At 45.6% G+C, this 20510-nt stretch overlaps 1 protein-coding gene across 7 annotated transcripts in view; it reads right to left on the minus strand.

Annotated features, from left to right (window-relative positions):
* STRBP (spermatid perinuclear RNA binding protein) overlaps positions 1-20510 on the minus strand; it is a 120074-nt gene that overhangs the window by 61683 nt on the left and 37881 nt on the right. Inside the window, exon 1 of one of the 7 annotated variants that reach the window (XM_082208891.1) lies at positions 13621-13705. The exons of 5 other annotated variants lie outside the window; for them this stretch is intronic. The gene's annotated coding sequence lies outside the window, so the exon portion shown is untranslated. Of the gene's footprint in view, positions 1-5469; positions 5608-13620; positions 13706-20510 lie in introns of those variants that run through there. One more of the 7 variants, XM_082208890.1, reaches the window with a different exon arrangement.

Below are 20510 nucleotides of genomic sequence, written 5' to 3' on the forward strand. Positions count from 1 at the left end.
TTCTGTCCCATTTTTCCATTTTGGGGTCTAGGGAACTGGAAACGCTAAGAAGGTTGTATGGAAACCGACAGAACTCAAACCATCCAAATCCACTTAGAGGCTGGAGATGGAGACTGCGCATGTTCCTGCATTATACCCTTACATCACAAAATCATACCGTATATCTTTTTCAGTCTGGCCTCTAAGAACTCTTAATTTGAACAATTTTCAAGCAATGCAACGTCCCATACTTTCATATACCACTGGAAACAAATCTGAAATATGGGGTGGGGGAGGTTTAGGGGGGAGCAGAAGCCCCCCCCCCCGGAAGATGGAAGCCACTATGAGGCCCCTTCACCAGAACTAGCCAGCCCAGAGAATTTCCAGCACTGCCTTCCCTCTAAGCTTCAGTGGTGCGGTTATTCAGGAAAACACATTCTGAGCATGAGAAATGTTCTGCGGAAATTTCTGCTGCCCTAAAATCAATGGGAGATCAGATCTGGCATGTTTGTTTGACTTCTGCTCAGTAAACAAAACTAACAACAACAAAGTATTTTATATTAATGTCATGCACTGCATAAATATCTGAATTCCCCACCACCACCACCAACAGGAAAAAAACAGCTGAACTGAAATATTTTATCGGGAAGGAGCAGGGGAAGAATCAATAAAGTGCACTTAGTGCAGTTTAAATGTTATTTTCAAATAAATTCACCGTTTTATTTAGAAATTTGTTTTAGTGGAGCGCTTTTTGTGGCCTGCTTAATTTTATTCTTACCTATTATATGCCACCAGAGTATCCTCGTGAGATCCAGTGTGGCTTAGTGGTTAGAGCTCTCTACGAGGAACCGGAGACCCAGGTTCAAATCACCATTCAGACATGAAACCCAAGGGGCCCAGACACCATTTCTCAGTTTACCCTACCTCACAAGGTGGTTGTGAGGATAAAAGGGAGGGGGAGGAGTACATACATCACTATTAGCTCTTTGGAGAAAAGGTGGCGATATAAATGAAACTTTTTAAAAAGAAATAAATCCCTGCCGGAGCCAGATTCTCTCTCTCCACACGCCGGATCAAGAACTGTAGAGTTGGAAGAGTCATCTAGTCTAGTCTAACCACCTGCAATGCAGAAATATCAACTAAAGCATCCATGACAGATGTTCAGGTACATATTTGCATCATATACCTGGCCTTTCTCTTCGAAGGGCTTCTACCTGCCGAAGGAATGACCCTGAGAACGATGGCGAAAGGGAAGCCCAGTGCACAGATTCTTGAATTTCGTTTGCATCCTTATAACCTGACGCCTGTTTTATCTGTAAAAACCGTGCATTTCCAGAGAACACATTTCTAACCTTTCTCAGCTGCCCTACTTGGTCCTCACATTTGCCTTCTCTTTTCTCTCTGCCCCTCCTGCCCCATTGCTGAATTTACAGCTGTGAAGTCTGCAAATATATGTTTTCCTCCAGAACTGCTGGATATTGTCCGGGAGGTTTGCAAGTTGCAATTATCTTTGCTTGTTTGTCAATTCTGTTTCGCTCTGTCTAAATATGTCATTTGCCACCGCCTCCCCCCCTCCCATTTAATTGCTGGGATCCTCTATGCCCTGCCTTGGCATGCCCTGGCACTCTCTGTCTCTCTCTCGGTGGGTACAATGGTTTGATTATTCCCAGTCGTGGACCAACCGCCAAAGAGTGCCTTTGCCTGCTTTCAAATCACCCCCCCCCCAAACACACACCATCCCCTTGTTGTTGCCAAGCAGAAGTTTATTGCCTCAAATAAAGGGTTGGGGGATAGGGCAAGAGAGACTGTTTGATAGACAGCAACCCAATGGATAATTATTTCATATTCAGGTCAGCACAGCATGCAGGCAGCTGCAAAAAGGGAGAATTCCATACTGGGAATCATTAGGAAAGGGGTCGAAAATAAAACCGCCAATATCACAGCACCGTTATTCAAATCTATGGTGCGGCTGCGCATGGAACATTGTGCACAGCTCTGGCCTCCTCACTTCAGAAAGGATAGTTGTTTAGCAAAGATCCAGAGCTGGAGCAACTTCCCTCTGAGGAAAGGCAGTAACCTTTTTTGTGGGGAGGGTTAGTTATGGGGGGGAGGAGCAAGAAGGGGTATAATGTAAGAGGTGTCTTAAGGTTGTGCATGGGGTTGAAAGAGACATTTTTCTCCCCATTAAAGCGATATGCAGGTCCCTCCATCCAATCACAGTGTCAGGAAACTGTGTGTTAGGCAAGCAATTGCATAACAAGTCAACAATTCCCATTGATTCCTATGGGGAAATTTCTAACATGTTTCTGACCACCCCAAAATGATCGAATAAAACCGGGGAAACCCTCTGAAACCTTGCAGAAGGCATACAAGGAAGGAATAAGTGCTCTCTTGTTTATCCGATCTCCTTCCCTCCTTCCCACTACGGTTTCTAACGAAACAGGTGCCACAGACCAGCAAAACACAAAAAGTAAGGATTGTTTAAGGCTGCTTATCTGTTTGCAGTACTACACGCAGGTCCAGCTGCCTGTATATCTGGATCTGTGGTGTGTATAGTGAGGTTACTAATTCCTCGTGTTTGGATAAGTGAATTTTCGTATAAATGAGCACCAGGATAGCAGGACCTGTGTGTATGTGTGTGTATATATATATATATATATATATATGCTTTCGTAGATTTTCACGGGTATAGGACACCCCGACTCTTACACGGGAAGACACCCGAAGACACCAAAACCTGCATATATATATATATATATATACACACACACCTGTATATATATACAAGGTGTATAACCTTGTGGAGCCATCCAAATGAAACTTAATTGTTATAAGACTCAGGACAGGCAAAAGATAGTGCTTCTTCGCACAGCGCGCAGCTAAATGACAGACTCTGCTCCCACAAGAGAATCAACGTGGATGTCTTTTAAAGAGGTTCAGACAAATCCGCGGGAGGGCGGAGCTAGCAGTGGCTACTAGCCATGATGTCTACGTTCTGCTTCAAGTGCCAGAGACAGCATGGCTCTTCTGTTGGGTACCGCAGGTGGAGACAGGTCCTGCTGAACTCAGGTCCCACATGCATCCGACTGGCCAGTGTGGTAACAGGATGTTGGACCAGATGGGATTTTGGCTCTCCTTATGTTAACTTTCATAAAATGCAATGGCAAATAAGTTAAGTTTTGACATCCCTGGGACTTAATCTCAGGGTTGTGAGTTTGAGCCCCATGTTGGGCAAAATAATAATAATAATAATAATAATAATAATAATAATAATAATAATAATAATAAATTATAATTATAATTATAATTATTTATACCCCACCCATCTGGCCGAGTTTCCCCAGCCACTCTGGGCGGCTCCCAATCGAGTGTTAAAAACAATACAGCATTAAATATTAAAAACTTCCCTAAACAGGGCTGCCTTCAGATGCCTTTTAAAGATAAGACAGTTGCTTCTTTCCTTCACATCTGAAGGGAGGGCGTTCCACAGGGTGGGTGCCACCACCAAGAAGGCCCCCTGTCTGGTTCCCTGTAACCTCACTTCTCACAGCGAGGGAGCCACCAGAAGGCCCTCGGCACTGGACCTCAGTGTCCGGGCTGAACGATGGAGGTGGAGATGCTCCTTCAGATATACAGGACTGTGGCCATTTATGGCTTTAAAGGCCAGCACCTGCATTCCTGCGTTGCAGGGGACTGGACCAGATGACCTTTGTCACAGGAGCCAACTCCAAGAGCCCAAGGTTCCTTCCAATTCTACAATTCTATTATTATACTATTCTGTGATTCTCTGACCTGGCACCAAAAAACAGGGGTGGGGAAGAGCAACTAAGCACCTAGCTAACTTTGCTATCACATCACACCCACACACCAATACAGTTTAATAAAACTGGCTACTGCCATCCATACAAAAACATTTGTGGTTTCATTGCATAATTACAGTGCAGCCAAAACAGCAGTGCTGCCAAGCCAAGAAACCATGGTCTAGGAAGAAGCACATCCTATCTAGGAAACCTTCTGGGTGCCACAGGCCAGTAGCAGGCAGAGCAACGAATGTAAATGTCACCTTTGTACAGCAGGCTAGTTTCTGCACCACCTCTCTACCCTCCATCCAGACAACCAAGGGGGCATAAGCAGAGGTTCAAGGACACAGTCATGCCAAGCCAAAACAAAACACTCAAGGGGGGCATTAAGTAGGGCTGGCGTGTGGCCTAGGGAGAGTGAGTGATGCTGAATGGGAATGCAGAGTCTCAGGGGCCAGACAGAGAGGTTTGTAGGGACATATTTGGCCCCTGGCCTGAGGTTTCACACCCCGGAGTTAGTGTAACAGATGGACCTGGAATCAAGGCTCATTTCTCCTTAACGAATAATGACCACTAGTCAGCCTTCAACCATTGGTGTAGGCTTAAGGAGAATGAGCTGTCTGATAATGGAATCGACTATCTCGGAAACAGGTGGGCTATCCTTCACTGGGGGGTTTTAAGCAGAGCTCAGATGGCCACCTGTTAGGGGTCCTTAAGCTATGTTTCCTGCCATTACAGAGGGCTGGACTAGATGGCCCTGGGGGGGGGTCATTTCCAACTCTACAATTCTATGATTCACTGGGGAGAAACAATCCACAATTCTGATTTCTGGAATCACACTAAGTTAAATCCTTTGTGGCATGTTTACCCCCTCGTAAGAAGACTGATGTGGGGTGCGCAGGCTGAAAATGTTAAAATGCACTGCGCATGCAGAGTGCAGCTTACAGTGACATGGGCTTTACAGAGAAAAATGCAAATATGACAAAAATGCAAAGGAAACATTTTCAGTTTACACTGGAAACTTTTCTTATATCCTATGGAATGACCTAGTTTAAGCATGTTTACTTTACTTTGTATTTAGCAAACAAAGTTCGTATTTTACTTGTGTGTTGTAAACAACATCCACCCATTGTTACTAAAGAACTCATAAAATGAGGGAGCGATCCCCCCCCACACAACAAAGCACTAGAAAGTTTTCCACTTTGGAGCCGTTCAACCCCACTTCACTGCTTACTAAATCAAAATTTACAGCTTAGAAATACATGCAAACTCGCCCAGCAGGCAAACTAGATCAATGGAATTAAGTTTCAAATTCTAGTGAAATGAAATCATACAAGGGATAGGCTGGAAAGCTAGCTACTCTGAGGTCAAACCCACCTCGATCATGCTTAGGGTGAGAACACCCCTTTTCAGAAGCCCCATTGATATAGGTCATTCCTGCTCAGAAACCACCAGAGTTCTTGGCTTGCCAAGCAGATTCTCAAAGCAGCCATGTCCAATCCCACTCCCTAACTCAAAGCTTGAGGTTTCCTCCCTGGCCTCGTTCCTACTTTGACACCCATCCAGCCAGAATGCAATACGTTTTACTCTTTTCCTGCAATCCCATCTCCCCATCAACAGTGCCGTCCTTGAAGCTTTCCTGCTAAATTACTGGATGTGCCCACATCCCACCCCAGAATTCAAGTCTTACCTCTGTCAAGTGTCTTGGATGCACCAAGCTCAAGCGACCTCTTTGGAAAACCCAGAGGAGCTTGTAAGTGCTGACAAACACACCTTGGTTTATCAGAACGCTGTCACACTGAGAAAACTGCACTCGGTAACCTGTGGCTAATTTGGAGGTGCAGCAACAACGCAGCTTTACAGAACCTCCGTGCTTCGCTAGCAAGGAGGACGAGTTTGACAGGTATCATTGTTAGAGCTTGTTCAACCGGCCTTTCCTCCCAGCAGAGAGAAAGGAAACAAAAAACAGAAAGGTATCTGGGCAGAGACTGCTCATTTTAAGCAGATTACAAGAAACACCTTTGTGTTAAGACTGAGGCAGCTGAGGAATCCATCCCTCTCTCCCAAAACGCTTCTCCAGAGCAAGAAATCCACACCTCCATACAAAAATGTTTAAAATAGAAGACATTGTGCAGGTAGCTTCTCTCGCTACACAGCTGAAAAATTAGAAAGCGCATTGTGTTCCTTCTGCAGTATAATTTTAATTCCTGGCCTCTGTCCAAGGTGCTCTCTGGTAGCATCTGTCACAGTCGGAAACTGTGCACCTGGGTCACAGGAGAGAAAGAGAGAGAGCGGCTCTGAGAAGCCCTGAGTTTCGGTGCTGGGAACTGATGTTGTAAACTGAACTCTTTTTCTGGGTAGGGGAGAGACAGAGATCAGAATGAAGGTTTGCAGAGCTGACCAGAGGAAAGATACCTTGCTAGCAAACAAATGGAATGCTTAACCACGGGTGACAACTGAGCACAAAGTCCAAATGCAGCCAGTATATCTACTGGGGTCCTCCCAGCTCCCACAGTACATGCTACTGTACTGAAATTCCCTTCAGCTCTAAAAACAACATTGCCCTGTGACACAGGTAACCTATATCTGCCCCTGCTCTGCACACACACAGCCCCAGGGTTCCATCACATTATAACCAATTAAAAATAATCAGGTGGCAGGTGAAGGGAAAGGCCCACATCTGCTGGAGATTCTGGAGAGGTCCTGTCAGTCAGAAGCAGGCAATTACTAGACTAGAGGGATCACTAATCGGGCCTGGTGCAAAAGGCACCTGGAAGCACTGCTTGCAGAGAGCATGTAGAACCAGTTCTTTGGATCCCAGCATCTGTTTCCATACTCAAGCTTCCAAAACATAGACCAACAAATCTACCCAGAACACCAAAATGCCCAGAAGAAGAGTAACTGCTCCTTGTGAGTGCCTGTACCAGCTAACACTCCCAGAAGGAGCAGCAGCTGCAGAGCTTGTTGGTGTTTTGCAACTTTGACCTGTTGCAGGACCTTAGCCAGACCTTAGCAGAGCATACGCAGAGTTCCAGAAAGCAATCAGTTGCAGGCAGGATGGGCGAAGCAGGAACCAGACGCTGCTACCAGTAACTTGTTTACTTAGAGGTGTTTATTATTTACAGCAGACTCTACAAGTAAAGATAAGGGGACCCGTGAAGCTCCTGCAGCCAACTGGAAGTCACATAAGCTGCATCAGACATTCAGGTACCAAACAGTGTTCACAAACCAGAACACTTGATTCTGGGTTTGTGGTGTTCGCGAGCCAAAACGCTCGACTCACAAGGCGTTTGGGATCCAAGGTACGATTGTAAAACCTAACCTTCAAAGGTAAAGAGTCACATCCACGGCTGCTCCCCCACTTTGCCTCTCATCACACCCACTGGTGGCATGCTGCCCCTGGAAGGATAACATGGCCCTCAGAGCTGCCCTAAACTTTAGTAAATTCAATCTTCCTTGCACACAACTTGAAAACAGGCAACAAGCAGCATTAGAAACTGGGATAGAAAAGCTAGGAGCCAAATGGCTCCTGGGACCTGGGTTGTGAGCGCCAAAACAGAATGCTTGTCGCCATTTGCGGGGGGCGGCAACACTTATTTGTTATATTCATAAGCATAAACTACCGTATTTTTTGCTCTATAAGATGCACCAGACCATAAGACACACCTAGTTTTTGAAGGAGGAAAACAAGAAAAAAATATTCTGACTCTCAGAAGCCAGAACAGCAAGAGGGATTGCTGTGCAGTGAAAACAGCAATCCCTCTTGCTGTTCTGGCTTCTGGGATAGCTGCGCAGTCTGCGTTCGCTCCATAAGACGCACACACATTTCCCCTTACTTTTTAGGAGGGAAAAAGTGAGTCTTATAGAGCAAGAAATACGGTAATTCACATAAGTTTGTTAATATAGCACATTTCTAACAAAAATTGCTAATATGTTTAATTTGGTGTTTACAATAAAAATATTGGTACCATACTTCAATTTTTGAAATACTCTACTCTTTATTGCTATACGCCTTACCATATTGTCTACTCTTAACATATACTTCAAGGCTTCAAAGCATATACATTTCGGTAATCCTTGAGGGTCAATCGGGTGCAAAAAATGGCACTGGGTGAATATGCTCCCATGGCAGGGACCCTGTGAGGAGTCTGGTTGCAGTATTCTGCACCTGCTGGAGTTTCTGGGACTGTTTCAAGGGCAGCCCTGCGTAGAGCGAATTACAGCAGAAGGGCTTGGGAGAGTCTTGAAGGCCAGGGAGACAGGCCTGGAGGGCTGTATTCGGCCCCCAGGCCTGAGGTTTCCCACCCTTGTGATAAAGGATCTAATGAAGTAGCAGATCCAGGCATGGCCCATCCATGATGCAAAGTGAAGCAGTTTGCCTGGGCGGCAGCTCCCAGTGGGGCAGTGCCATGCCCAACACATGCGGCTTGGGTGCTTGCTTGTGGCTGCCAGATGCGTATCTCCTTCTCCTGCTTCTCCACCAACAACAGACGCCAATGGCTGACCAGCTCATTGAAACCTCTCAGCACAGAGAGGCAAGTATTTAAGCTGAAGTGGTTTTGGGAGGGTGATTTATTCACAGGAGAGCTGTAGAGGCGCTCTCTGGGGTTAGAAGACTGAACTGCCTTTTCAGGTTTGTGTAGAGAATAATCCTCAGCTGGCATCTTCCCAGGGGTAGTCAACCTTTTTATACCTACCGCCCACTAATGCATCTTTCTTGATGGTAAAATTTCCTTACCGCCCACCAGTGCTGCAGTAACTCAATTATTTTAGCACAAGTAGAAAGGAGGTTTTTGTTTTTTAAGTACTTAAATTTATCTTTTTATTCCTACTTTATGCATGTTTATAATGTTTTTAACTTTATGAAGTTAAATGTGGAAACAATAAATTGAAATTACTTTTAACTGGCGATTAATGAGATCCTTGAGGCTGATGCTGTGAGACTAAGTATGTGATATCTGGTTCAATTTTCGTAAGGGAGAAACGAAGGTTTCCTCTTTCGGTGATATTCAGATGGTTTCTCTGTTTGCTCATAATATGATTAACAGCACTGAAGCCTGATTCTACAAGATATGTGGTAGGGAAAGGTATCAATAAATTGAATATCATTTTCCACATATTTGGATATAATGCAGGCATTTTTTTATTTTGCTAGAGTTTTTGGTATCCACCACTGCTGAAATTACATTTACTCTCTTCGTCGTTTTTAAGTTCTAATAGTTCTTCTTGGCAAGTTATATCAACCTCAGCAACATTGGCTATAAAAGGATTTACCATATTTTTCGTCCCATAGGACGCTCCGTCCCATAGGACGCACCTAGTTTTTTTGGGGGGAAATAAAGGAATTCCCCCCCTTTATTTCCCGCCCCCCAAAGCAGGTTGGGGAAACAGAACCAGGTCGAGGAACAGCGGGATGGCGGCGCTGCGCCTCCCTGCTGTCCCCCGAGCTTGTGGGGCTGGCCGATGTCTGCCCTGCGCGAGGGGCGCTCTGCATCAGGGCGCCCCCCCCCGTGGGGCGGCAGGCTGCTATCCGCAGCATGGGGAGCCTTGCGGGGAACTCCTGCAAGGCTCCCCACGCTGCGGAGGTCTGCCTGGCGCGGGGGGCGCTCTGCTTCAGGACGCCCCTCACGCTGGGCGGCAGGCTGCTATCCGCAGCCTAGACATCCTTGCGGGACCTCCCGCAGGGCTGCCTAGGCTGCGGATGTGTTCCTGAAGCCTGGAGAGCGAGAGGGGTCAGTGCGCACCGACCCCTCTCGCTCTCCAAGCTTCAGCAAAAGCCTGCATTTGCCCCATAGGACGCACCCAGATTTCCCCTTCATTTTTGGAGGGGGAAAAGTGCGTCCTATAGGGCGAAAAATACGGTATCATCCAGTCATGCACCTTCAAGTTCAAAATACATTCGTACCTCGTTTTGTGGCCAGGATCTGTTCCGGAGTCCCGGCTGCTAGCCGAAAAGGAGGCAGGGCAAACTGCTGCGTCTACGCAATGTGCAGGATGGTTTGCGCTTCTGCACATGCACGAAGTGCGATTCTTCTGCGCATGCGTGAACGGCAAACCCAAAAGTAATCTGTTCTGGTACTTCCGGGTTTGCTGTGGACGTTCGCCGGAATAGACGCTGGATGAGGCGGACGTTCATGGAGGTATTACTGTATCTTGAAATCGTTTTTACATATCCAATTTATTATTATTGTCCTGGCACAGCTGTCAAAACATTCTATTATCTTTGGTGTTAGATTTGATCTTATTTACAGCTCTAACTATTATACTTAATGATGAATGGAGACTTGTACTTAAATGTTTTCCTACAATATGTTGTCTGTGTACAACACAATGAATACACAAAACGTTTGGCACTTCTTCTTTCAAGTAAGCAACAAATCCACAATAGCGACCTACCATTGATGGTGCAACAATATTGTTCAAGGGTATATTATTTTGTGCAAAGTATGATTTCACAGCATTAAATATTGATAATCCTTTTGTATCTGTAATCAGAATGACAGTGAATAGCATTTCTTCTTGCAATGTTTTCATCAAGGTACCAGACATATGTCATCAGTAGAGCATTATTATCTGCAATGACGGACTTGTCCAATTGTATGGAAAACGAAGAATTTTGGAGAACACCTATGTTTATTTTCAACATTAGCCACTATTTCATCAATGTGTCTCTTTACTGTGCTATCACTAAGGGGCAGTGTTTTTAAAACTTCAGGTATGTCCTGATGCATTACTGTTGAAATAAATTCTTAATAGAGGGTATTATCAAAGTTTCTCCAATATTATGGCTTTTTGCAATTAATTGTGATTCACAATAAACTGCAGTTAATCCATCGTCATTCTTTGCATGTTGTTTTTGAAACGATGCAGCTATTGTTGAACGATTTTGAAATATTTCATAGATTTCTTGAAAATATTCAGTGGGCTTATCTTTATCTTGTGAATGCTATGTAGCAAGATGTTCTCCAAATCGACTTGGCTTCATTGCTTCATTAGATAATGTCTTGTGGCACAGTAAACACATTGGAAGCTGTTTATTTGTAACAGATTTCAATGAAACCTATCTTCAGGTACTCTGGTAAATAGCCAAGAGCATATTTCTTTTTTCCAGACATGGGTTCTAAATTTGTTGCACAATTTAACAACTACTTTTACTCTTACCATGTTTTGATCTGTGCTCCACACAGTGCCCCCCCCCCTTTCCCATTTTATTACAAACATCAAAAACAACGCTGTATTAGGTGGCAATTTTTATTATGTGTCACTATAAAAAGAAATCCCCCCTTTTCTACTTTTCCTGTCTTCTTCTTTACCTTCCTTATATTATATCAATATAACGGGGGTCTCTTTTTCCCTTTCGCTTTATTCTCTCCATCTCCTTCCTTTCCTTCTTTCTTTTACTTTCTAAGATAACGAAACTTAACTTGCCAAAACACGAGCCACTCCAAACACCATGATTCTGCCTGTCCCTGTTTTCTCTACTCCACTATTTTCCGCCATTTTTTCTATTTTTCTTCCTTTTTTTCGGTTTTTTCCCTTCCTTTTCATGTCCTTTTGAAATTCTGTTCTTTTACCTTCCTTATGGCAATGCCCAGAAGTAAGGCTGAGCTAAGTTAGCCCAGTTATTATTATTAGTCAACAACAATTCCCTCCTTCTCCTGCCTATAACTTTTCTTTTCCCTCTTTCTCCTGTTTTGCAAGCACTCTGCTCCGCTTCTGCCTGTCCTTGAAGAAGAAGAGTTTGGATTTTATATCCTGCCTTTCACTCCCCTTAAGGCAGCCTTTCTCAACCTGTGGGTCCCCAGATGTTGCTGAACTACAACTCCCATCACCCCTAGCTAGCAAGGCCAGAGCTCAGGGATGGTGGGAGTTGTAGTCCAACAACATCTGGGGACCCACAGGTGGAGAACCGCTGCCTTAAGGAGTCTCAAAGCGGCTAACATTCTCCTTTCCCTTCCTCCCCCACAACCAACACTCTGTGAGGTGAGTGAGGCTGAGAGACTTCAAAGAAGTGTGACTGGTCCAAGGTCACCCAGCAGCTGCATGTGGAGGAGTGGAGACACGAACAACCCAGTTCATAGAATCATAGAATCCTAGAGTTGGAAGAGACCACAAGGGCCATCGAGTCCAACCCCCTGCCAAGCAGGAAACACCATCAGAGCACTCCTGACATATGGTTGTCAAGCCTCTGCTTAAAGACCTCCAAAGTAGGAGACTCCACCACACTCCTTGGCAGCAAATTCCACTGTCGAACAGCTCTTACTGTCAGGAAGTTCTTTCTAATGTTTAGGTGGAATCTTCTTTCTTGTAGTTTGGATCCATTGCTCCGTGTCCGCTTCTCTGGAGCAGCAGAAAACAACCTTTCTCCCTCCTCCATGTGACATCCTTTTGTATATTTGAACATGGCTATCATATCACCCCTTAACCTCCTCTTCTCCAGGCTAAACATGTCCAGCTCCCTTAGCCGTTCCTCATAAGGCATCGTTTCCAGGCCCTTGACCATTTGGGTTGCCCTCCTCTGGACACGTTCCAGTTTGTCAGTGTCCTTCTTGAATTGTGGTGCCCAGAACTGGACACAGTACTCCAGGTGAGGTCTGACCAGAGCAGAATACAGTGGCACTATTACTTCCCTTGATCTAGATGCTATACTCCTATTGATGCAGCCCAGAATTGCATTGGCTTTTTTAGCTGCCGCGTCACACTGTTGGCTCATGTCAAGTTTGTGGTCAACCAAGACTCCTAGATCCTTTTCACATGTACTGCTCTCAAGCCAGGTGTTCACCAGATTACAAGACTACCGCTCTTAACCACTACACCACACTGTCCCTGCTATTGTGCACACTCCTCCCCTTGATGAAAACATCTTATAACATCACCCCACCAATCGCTCTCCTGCGTTTAGATTATTTCCCTTTTTTGCGTATGGCACCACTTGGCAGAGCAAGTTGCTTTCTTGATTATCTTATATCAGGCATAGGCAACCTCGGCCCTCCAGCTGTTTTGGGACTACAATTCCCATCATCCCTGACCACTGGTCCTGTTAGCTAGGGATCATGGGAGATGTAGTCCCAAAAACATCTGGAGGGTCAAGTTTGCCTATGCCTGCCTTATACGGTACACCAGGCCATAGAAGGCGGCCACATTCACAGGCAGGGCCACTGGGTACTTTTCTACTGCAGCTGCCCTGCCTATGCATGTAGTAATAATAATACTAATAATAAATAGATAGATAGATAAATAAAATTTATTTATACCCCACCTTCCCTGGCCAAAACTGGGCTCAGAGCGGCTAACATCTAATATATAACATATTACCATAAAATCAAGCAATCAATTAAAATACATCCTAAGATCAAATCAGAATCAAAGTGAAATCTAACCAGATGGCAACCCACAAATTAGGGATGAGGACCTTAAATGCCCACCAGGTCTAACTGTTTATACTGCTCTTATATGAGCCTAAGAGAAAAGCTGGGGGGGGCACTTTCATGCAAGTTCTTATGGGGGAAAGTGGAGTCAGACTGAACCCCGACCAAAGGCCTGGCGGAACAGCTCCATCTTGTAGGGCCTGCGGAAAGATGTCAGATCCCGCAGGACCCTGGTCTCTTGTGGGAGAGCGTTCCACCAAGTCGGGGCCACAGCCGAAAAGGCCCTGGCCCTGGTCGAGGCCAGTCTAATCTGTGTGAGGTCTGGGACCTCCAAGATGTTATTATTTGCAGACCGTAAGGTCCTCCGTGGGGCATACTAGGCGAGGCGGTCCCGTAGGTACGAGGGCCCTAGGCTGTATACCCACTTGATGCCTCAGAAACATAAGCAAAACACAAGGGTGTGTTACACTCACTCTCGTTCGTGCTTTCATGTGCGCTTGCACCCGCCCACACTTCCTGGTAACCACCGAATGTGAATAGAGCACTCATCTCTCTCAATGGAAGGAGGATTCAGATTGTGCCCTAGAACCCGCTACCGCCCACCTGGAATCCTGAAATGCCCACTAGTGGGCCATGCTCTAGCCCATGGGTAGGCAAACTAAGGCCCGGGGGCCGGATCCAGCCCAATCGCCTTCTCAATCCGGCCCGTGGACACTCTGGGAATCAGTGTGTTTTTAAATGAGTAGAATGTGTCCTTTTATTTAAAATGCATCTCTGGGTTATTTTGGGGGCATAGGAATGCGTTCACTTTTTTCCTTCAAAATATAGTCCAGCCCCTCAAAAGGTCTGAGGGACAGTGGACCGGCCCCCTGCTGAAAAAGTTTGCTGAACCCCTGCTCTAGCCTATCGCAGTTCGTTCCCTGTATACTTGAAACTGCCTTTCAGAACACCCCCGCCATTCTCCCCCTAATTCTTTCACATCTCACCTCGCCCTGTAAATCTGGTTACTCTGAGAAAGAACTTGTGTGTAAATGTCCCTGGTCACTTTCCACCCCACACCCTCAGCTTCTGGTTTAGTGCCCTACAGCTTAATCTGCAGAAACCCAGACATTGAGCAATTCAGGCTGGAGATGGACCACAACTCTGATCAGGAAGAAGTTTATGGGTGTTGCTCGCTGCCTACGGTGACACTCACGCATGATTCTTTTGGCCCTCAATTGCCCCAGTTAAACAGGCTCTGGAAACCATGACAGAGACCCATTTACCAGAGGCAAAGAAAATAAACAAATAAACAAACACATAAATACAGGGTGAGCACGCACATCATGCACAGCGAGCCCACTTAAATGCACTTTCGATGTGGGGTTGGGTTGAGAGACAGATTGGTCTGCCTCCAGTCAGATACACTAAAATATTTAACGAAAGGGCATGCAAGAGTAGGTTAAATCAGCAGTCGTGCTAGCAAGGAAAAGGGCTGTCCTTGCACATTACGGCACCTCATGCTTTTTGAGCTGCACCACCACCAACCGTCATAGGGACAGACAGAGAGGATCAGCTGCAGTGGAAGAATCTCTGCCCCATTTTGATTCCGGTGTCAGGTCCTGTTACCAACTGTATTTCCGAGTCCCTGACTTCCCTTGCCTTTGCATCCCACTTTTTAAAAAATAAATAAATAAATGCATAAAATCATTGAGGCAGCAACTGACAAGCTAGCAGTGCATTTAAGCGAAGGCTCATTAAACTTTAAACCAGCTAAGAGAGACAAGGAAGGGGCCCGTGGTACCAATGCAGATTTGCAAAATGAAAAGAAGAGGGACGGGGAGAGAAGTGCCAACTTGTTCAAAATACAGTCAATAAGGGACAGCCAAGGAAATAATTCAAGAGGGCAAACAGCTGCTGCCACTACAGCATTCCTTTAGTAAGGATAAGCAGGGTTTGGAACCAGCATAAAAATGAAATGAAATGAAAAATAAAATAAACACTTTTTGGATTGGATTTGAATGTCTGCACTATGTTTTAAAATACGCTTCCTTAATAGAAACCAGAGGTTTTGGATTGTCTTTAGACATTTCAAAATGGTGTGGACAAGATAAATAATGAGGTTCGTATGCACATGCACACACACACACACAGAGCATTTTTTTTAAAAAATAAGCCAATCCAAGCCTGTTTGCAGGTTTCATTAAACTTCTTCCCTGCACTGCTTTCTACTTTTCTCAGGCGCTATGATGGCTATGATTCACAGTGATGCCATCAAGGCAGCACACTGTGGCCATCAGGAGCACCTGCCATTGTCTCCCAACACAACAGGACTGGCTCATCACATTTTAAAGCATGTGAAATAATACATTTTACCATTTAACTAGGGCAGATTGGGGGGGGGGGAGGTTGGACATGATGCCATTAAGTCCAGAGTCCACAATCACGCAAAGGCACCACTGGTTATTCATGGACCAGGCATTGCTCAAAATAAGGGAGGATCACCATTCGTCTTGAGGGTACTTTCTGTAAGAGACCCTCAGTCCCAATCCGCAAGCCAGAGGATACTGCGAGCTGCAGCTAAACAAGTCAGTGAGCCAGTGTGTGGCAGATCACAACAGTGAGGAGCCCAAAAGCTGCATCTGCCCAAAGGAGGAGCCCACAAACGGATTTGGCTCCTACACAAGATTATATGCAACTTTTCGCTTGAGTCAGAATGGATGTGGCTCTAGTTCAGTGTTTCCCAACCTTTTTTGGGCAAAGGCACACTTGTTTCATGAAAAAAATCTCGAGGCACACCACCATTAGAAAATGTTTAAAAAATTAACTCTGTGCCTATATTGACTATATATAAAGTAATTCTCTTTAATAGGAATCAAATAAACACAAAGAAAGTATTTTACATTTTCTGGTTTTGTTTTTAACAGAAATGATTGTGCGTGTTTTTGGTACTCAGATACCTGTTGGAGCACCCCTCCTGCTATGTGCCAGGCTGGCAGCTAAGATTTATGGAGGGGTCCCTCCTCCTGGTCCCACTCCTGTGCAGTGTGTGTGTGTGTGTGTGTGTGTGTGTGTGTGAGAGAGAGAGAGAGAGAGAGAGAGATTTTTATTTCTCTGCATTTTATTTTATATCTTTTGTTATTAAGAAGATAATAAAAACTGAGGTATAAAAATGTCAGAATAAATAAATAAATACAAATCTTGAAGCTTGTCATTCTAAAACTTAAAATGGTCACTTTTTCCAATAGAACAATTCTTTCCACTCTTACTATTTGCTAGGTACCTTTGCCATTGCACTGAGGATCATAAGAGACTGAGTCAGAACGAGGAGTGATGTGACAAGAATGAAGCAAAGGATATTTACCATATTGGCACCAGCACCGCACAATACCTGCCAGGCTCAACGCCGGTCTCGCGCTGCCGCTTCCCGTGCTCTCAAGGCCCCGGGAGGAGGAAGGCGTGAAGGGAATCCCGAAGGCGCGAAAACCTCGCGCATGCGCAGGCCTTCCGCCTGCGACAGCCCAGTAGGCCGGCCGAAGCGAACGGCGATGGGATGTGAGAGGGAGTTCGCTCGCCGCCCCGCGTGTGCCTATGTGGGGCACGTTACAGCCCCGTGACATCAGCGCCACGCAGGCAGCCAGGCAGGCAGACGGCGAGAGCCCCGCGCTGGGCAGCCTCTCCTCGCCGCCGCCGCCCCGCCTCTCGCCGCCCGACTCACCCGCCTCCCTCCCACGGCACACCAGGCAACGTCTCGCGGCACACTAGTGTGCCGCGGAACACCGGTTGGGAAGCACTGCTCTAGTTTTCGTCCCACTTCAAAGTCTGCAGATTGACTCACTTGCAAGAACTGCCATTTATTTATTTATTCAGCTACATTGATACCAAGCTTTTCCTGAAAACAGCTCAAGGTGGCATGCAGAGTTCTCCCGCTCCCCGTAATTATCCTCACAACAACCCTGTGAAGAAGGTGCAGCTGAAAGACAGCAACTAGCTTAAGATCACCCAGTGAGCTTCACGGCTGAGTGGGGACTAGAACACCCACCCCCCCAGGTCTCACCCCAGCACTCTAACGACTGCACCACAGCGTCTCTAGAGTGGGGAAGGGCTGTAGCTCAGTAGACGACCTTTTGCTTTCCTTGTGGCACATTCAGGTAGGGCTGGGAACAGGGCTCTCTGGACCAATGATCTGGCTGGGTGTAAGGCAGTTTCCCATGTTCCTATCCGGCTCTGCAATAACCTTTGTGCACTAAGACAGCTTTCTTCAGTGAGTACAAAGTGCCTGGTTTGCACCACGATCAAGTCTGTGGTGGACAGAAATTAGACAACAGTTCAGTGGCCACTTCCTAGTGGCAGCCGAGAATTTCAGCAGAGCACTTCTTCTGTTTGCTAGCAGAAGTCCTAACTCCAGATTGCTTAAAGCACACACTTATAGTGTGAAAAGCTTTCAGGGTTTCTTGAGCATGCAGTCCTTGCTTTGCAAATTTAGGCATACTTCAGCAGACCCGAGATTCTAGCACAAAAGAAAGTGGACCAGGTAAGACTGCAATCAAAGATCATCCTTGGTGCAGGATGATCTGACAGGAGGGGCGGGGCTGGGAGGAGGGAGGAAGAGAAACAGCAGGTTCTGCTTTGCATACTGGACCAAAGAATCTCTTAGCACGCAATCCAAAAAACAAAACACCAAACCCATTTACTTGGGAACATGCTCTGCTGGTTATAGTGGGATTACTTGTGAGTATGCATACATAGGACTGTACTGCTATGAAAAATGTCCATGCATGCCCAGGAAGAATGACACAACTACCACTCTTCCATTTTAACTACAGGCTCCATTCCTCATCCCCACCCCCACCCCTAAGCATGAAATATGTGCTGAGACGGCTTGCATGTCAAAAGGCGCTGATTACGCATCACATTTCAGCAGTGGCTTCTCTTGGGTTTCTGCTCTTGCCTCAGCCTGAGGTGCCTCAGATGCAGCCACACAGATCTGTCACTGAGAAACAAGCACGCAGTCATTTAGTGTCAGAGCAAATGTCCCTTTGGTGTGCCTGCAGTGGGGGGGGGGGGGAGAGAGAGAAGAAAGCATAGCTGCAATTCTGCGCAATTGCCTGATTAATCACAGTGCAAGCAGCACCGCTTTGCCCCCTTCAGTATTTGTGGCCATGGAAGGGGCGGGGGGAGAAGTTGCTGCTGGTGCAAGAGAGGGGAAACCACCACCCACCCCTCTTGCAACCTGGGCATCCAGCACTATCCAGGCCAGAGTCCAGAAGGGTTGTCTTGACTGCTTGAGGGGCAAGCAGTGCTAGCCATCATGTCTGCGCTCTGTCTCCACAGCTGGAGGCAGCGGTACTTCTGAATACCAGTTGCTGGAAGTTGCAGGATGGGAGAACGCAGGTGGGTTTAGGGGAGAGTGACCGGTTCAGTCGCACTGGGTGCGGAGCCTCAGGGGTGCTGCAGGGGATGCCACAACTATTATTTAGAATGGAGTGCAAGAGGTGGAGGCGCACCAAATTTTGGCATTGCCCAGGGCGCCAATGAAACTTGAGACCCCACTAGGGAGAGGGCTCCTGTGCTCAAATCCTGCTTGCAGGTTTCCCACAGTGGGCATCTGGTTGGCCCCTGTGAGAACAGGATGGTGGAACAGATGGGCCACTGGCCCGATCCAGGATGCGCTTCTTACACCCAGTACACACTGAATAGCAAGATGGGGCTCTCCCTGGAGGGGAAAGGGTTGTGGCTCACTGAAAGAGAACATGCTGTGGATACAGAAGGTCCCTAGGTTTAATCCCTGGCTTCTCCAGGTAGGGCTACAAGAGATCCCTGTGTCTGTCAACACTGAGCTAGATGGTCTGGCACAGTGTAAAGCCATTTCCTACATTCCCTTGTTGCCTAAGAGCCCCAGCTGCAGCACTGTCAGAATCACAGAACTGTAGAATTGGAAGGGAACCCAGGAATTTCAACATGCAGTCCCCCATTCAATTTGAAAGCATACTGGACCGTACTTAACTTTGCAAAAGTGCTAGGAGTTTTATTGCTGCACCACTAGGTAGGAAGCTAGGCCTTAAGCTTTTGCACCCCTAAATTGAGGGCCAACGCTATGTTCAGAAGCCCATCCTCAGGTCCTCCAACCCAGCTATGAGAGGTGGGTGGCAGGTTAAGGAGGAGTTTTTCAGGGGTGTCCTGTCCTGTTCTGACAGCGGCCAACCAGATGCCTGGGGAAACCAGAAAGCAGGTCCCAAGGGCAAGATCATTCTCTCCTTCTGTGGCTTCCAGAAACAGAGATTCAGAAGCGTAAGTGGCCCTGGGCATGGGGGCAGGCCAGCGCCATCTTGGCCAGTAGCCATCGGTAGCTGCCTCCTCCATGAATTTGTCCAATCCTCTTTTATTTTAATTTTATTTTTACTATTCCAATCTTTATTACATTTTAAAAATTTACAAAGAAAGCATATATTAAACATTACATCCAAATATTCAAAAAGAAAAAATACAACACAAAAAAGAATAAAAATATAAAAGGGAAATAAAAGGGGGGGAGAGAAAAGAGAAAGAAAAAAAAAGAATTGATAAAGTACACCAAATTATTCAAAGGATACAAACAGTGATTTGATTATTCTATACATTTGTATTCCTTCTTTTCTTTCTTTACAGTCTCTTTCTGTTCTGGAAAACTAGTTTGAATCCCTTCTATGTTGATTGACTTCCCTCTATTTCTTTGTGGTTTCTATACTTTTCTTAAGTAGCGAGTATTCTGTATTCATTTATTAACATCAATCTATCCCATATAACTGTGAAATTAATCTAGGCACAACAAAGTATTATTTTTGTAAACGTATTTTATCAGATAGTTTTTGAAGCAATACCATTCCTTTTTTACCTAATCGCTTGAGTGGTTTCTTATTAGGGCTGTCATTTTGGCTAGTTCAAGGTACTCACACAACTTTAATTGCCACTCATCTTTTGTTGGTCTTAATTCACTTTTCCAATATTTCACTATTAGCAGTCTGGCCGCTGTTGTCACACAGAGAAGCACTCTTTTATTTTTGTTTGGAATGCTTATTGTTAGAATGCCTAATAGGAAAGCTTCAGGTTTGTTTAAAAATGTGTGTTTTAGCATTCTTTTTAGTTCCTCATAGATCATTCCCCAATTTTTTTTGATGTGGGGACATGTCCACCACATGTGGAAAAAGGTTCCTTCATTTTGTTTATTTTTAAATAAACACTGTTTTATTGTTGTTAGCCGCCCTGAGCCCGGCTTCAGCTGGGGAGGGCGGGATATAAATAAAATTTATTATTATTATTTATTATTATATCTCCAACACATATTGTTATTCTTTTTATATATTTTTGCTAATATAGATGGGGTCAGGTACCATCTGTATATCAT

The sequence above is a fragment of the Podarcis vaucheri genome (genome assembly GCF_965113315.1).
Source record: "Podarcis vaucheri genome assembly, chromosome: Z".
NCBI classification, from domain to species: Eukaryota; Metazoa; Chordata; class Lepidosauria; order Squamata; family Lacertidae; genus Podarcis; species Podarcis vaucheri.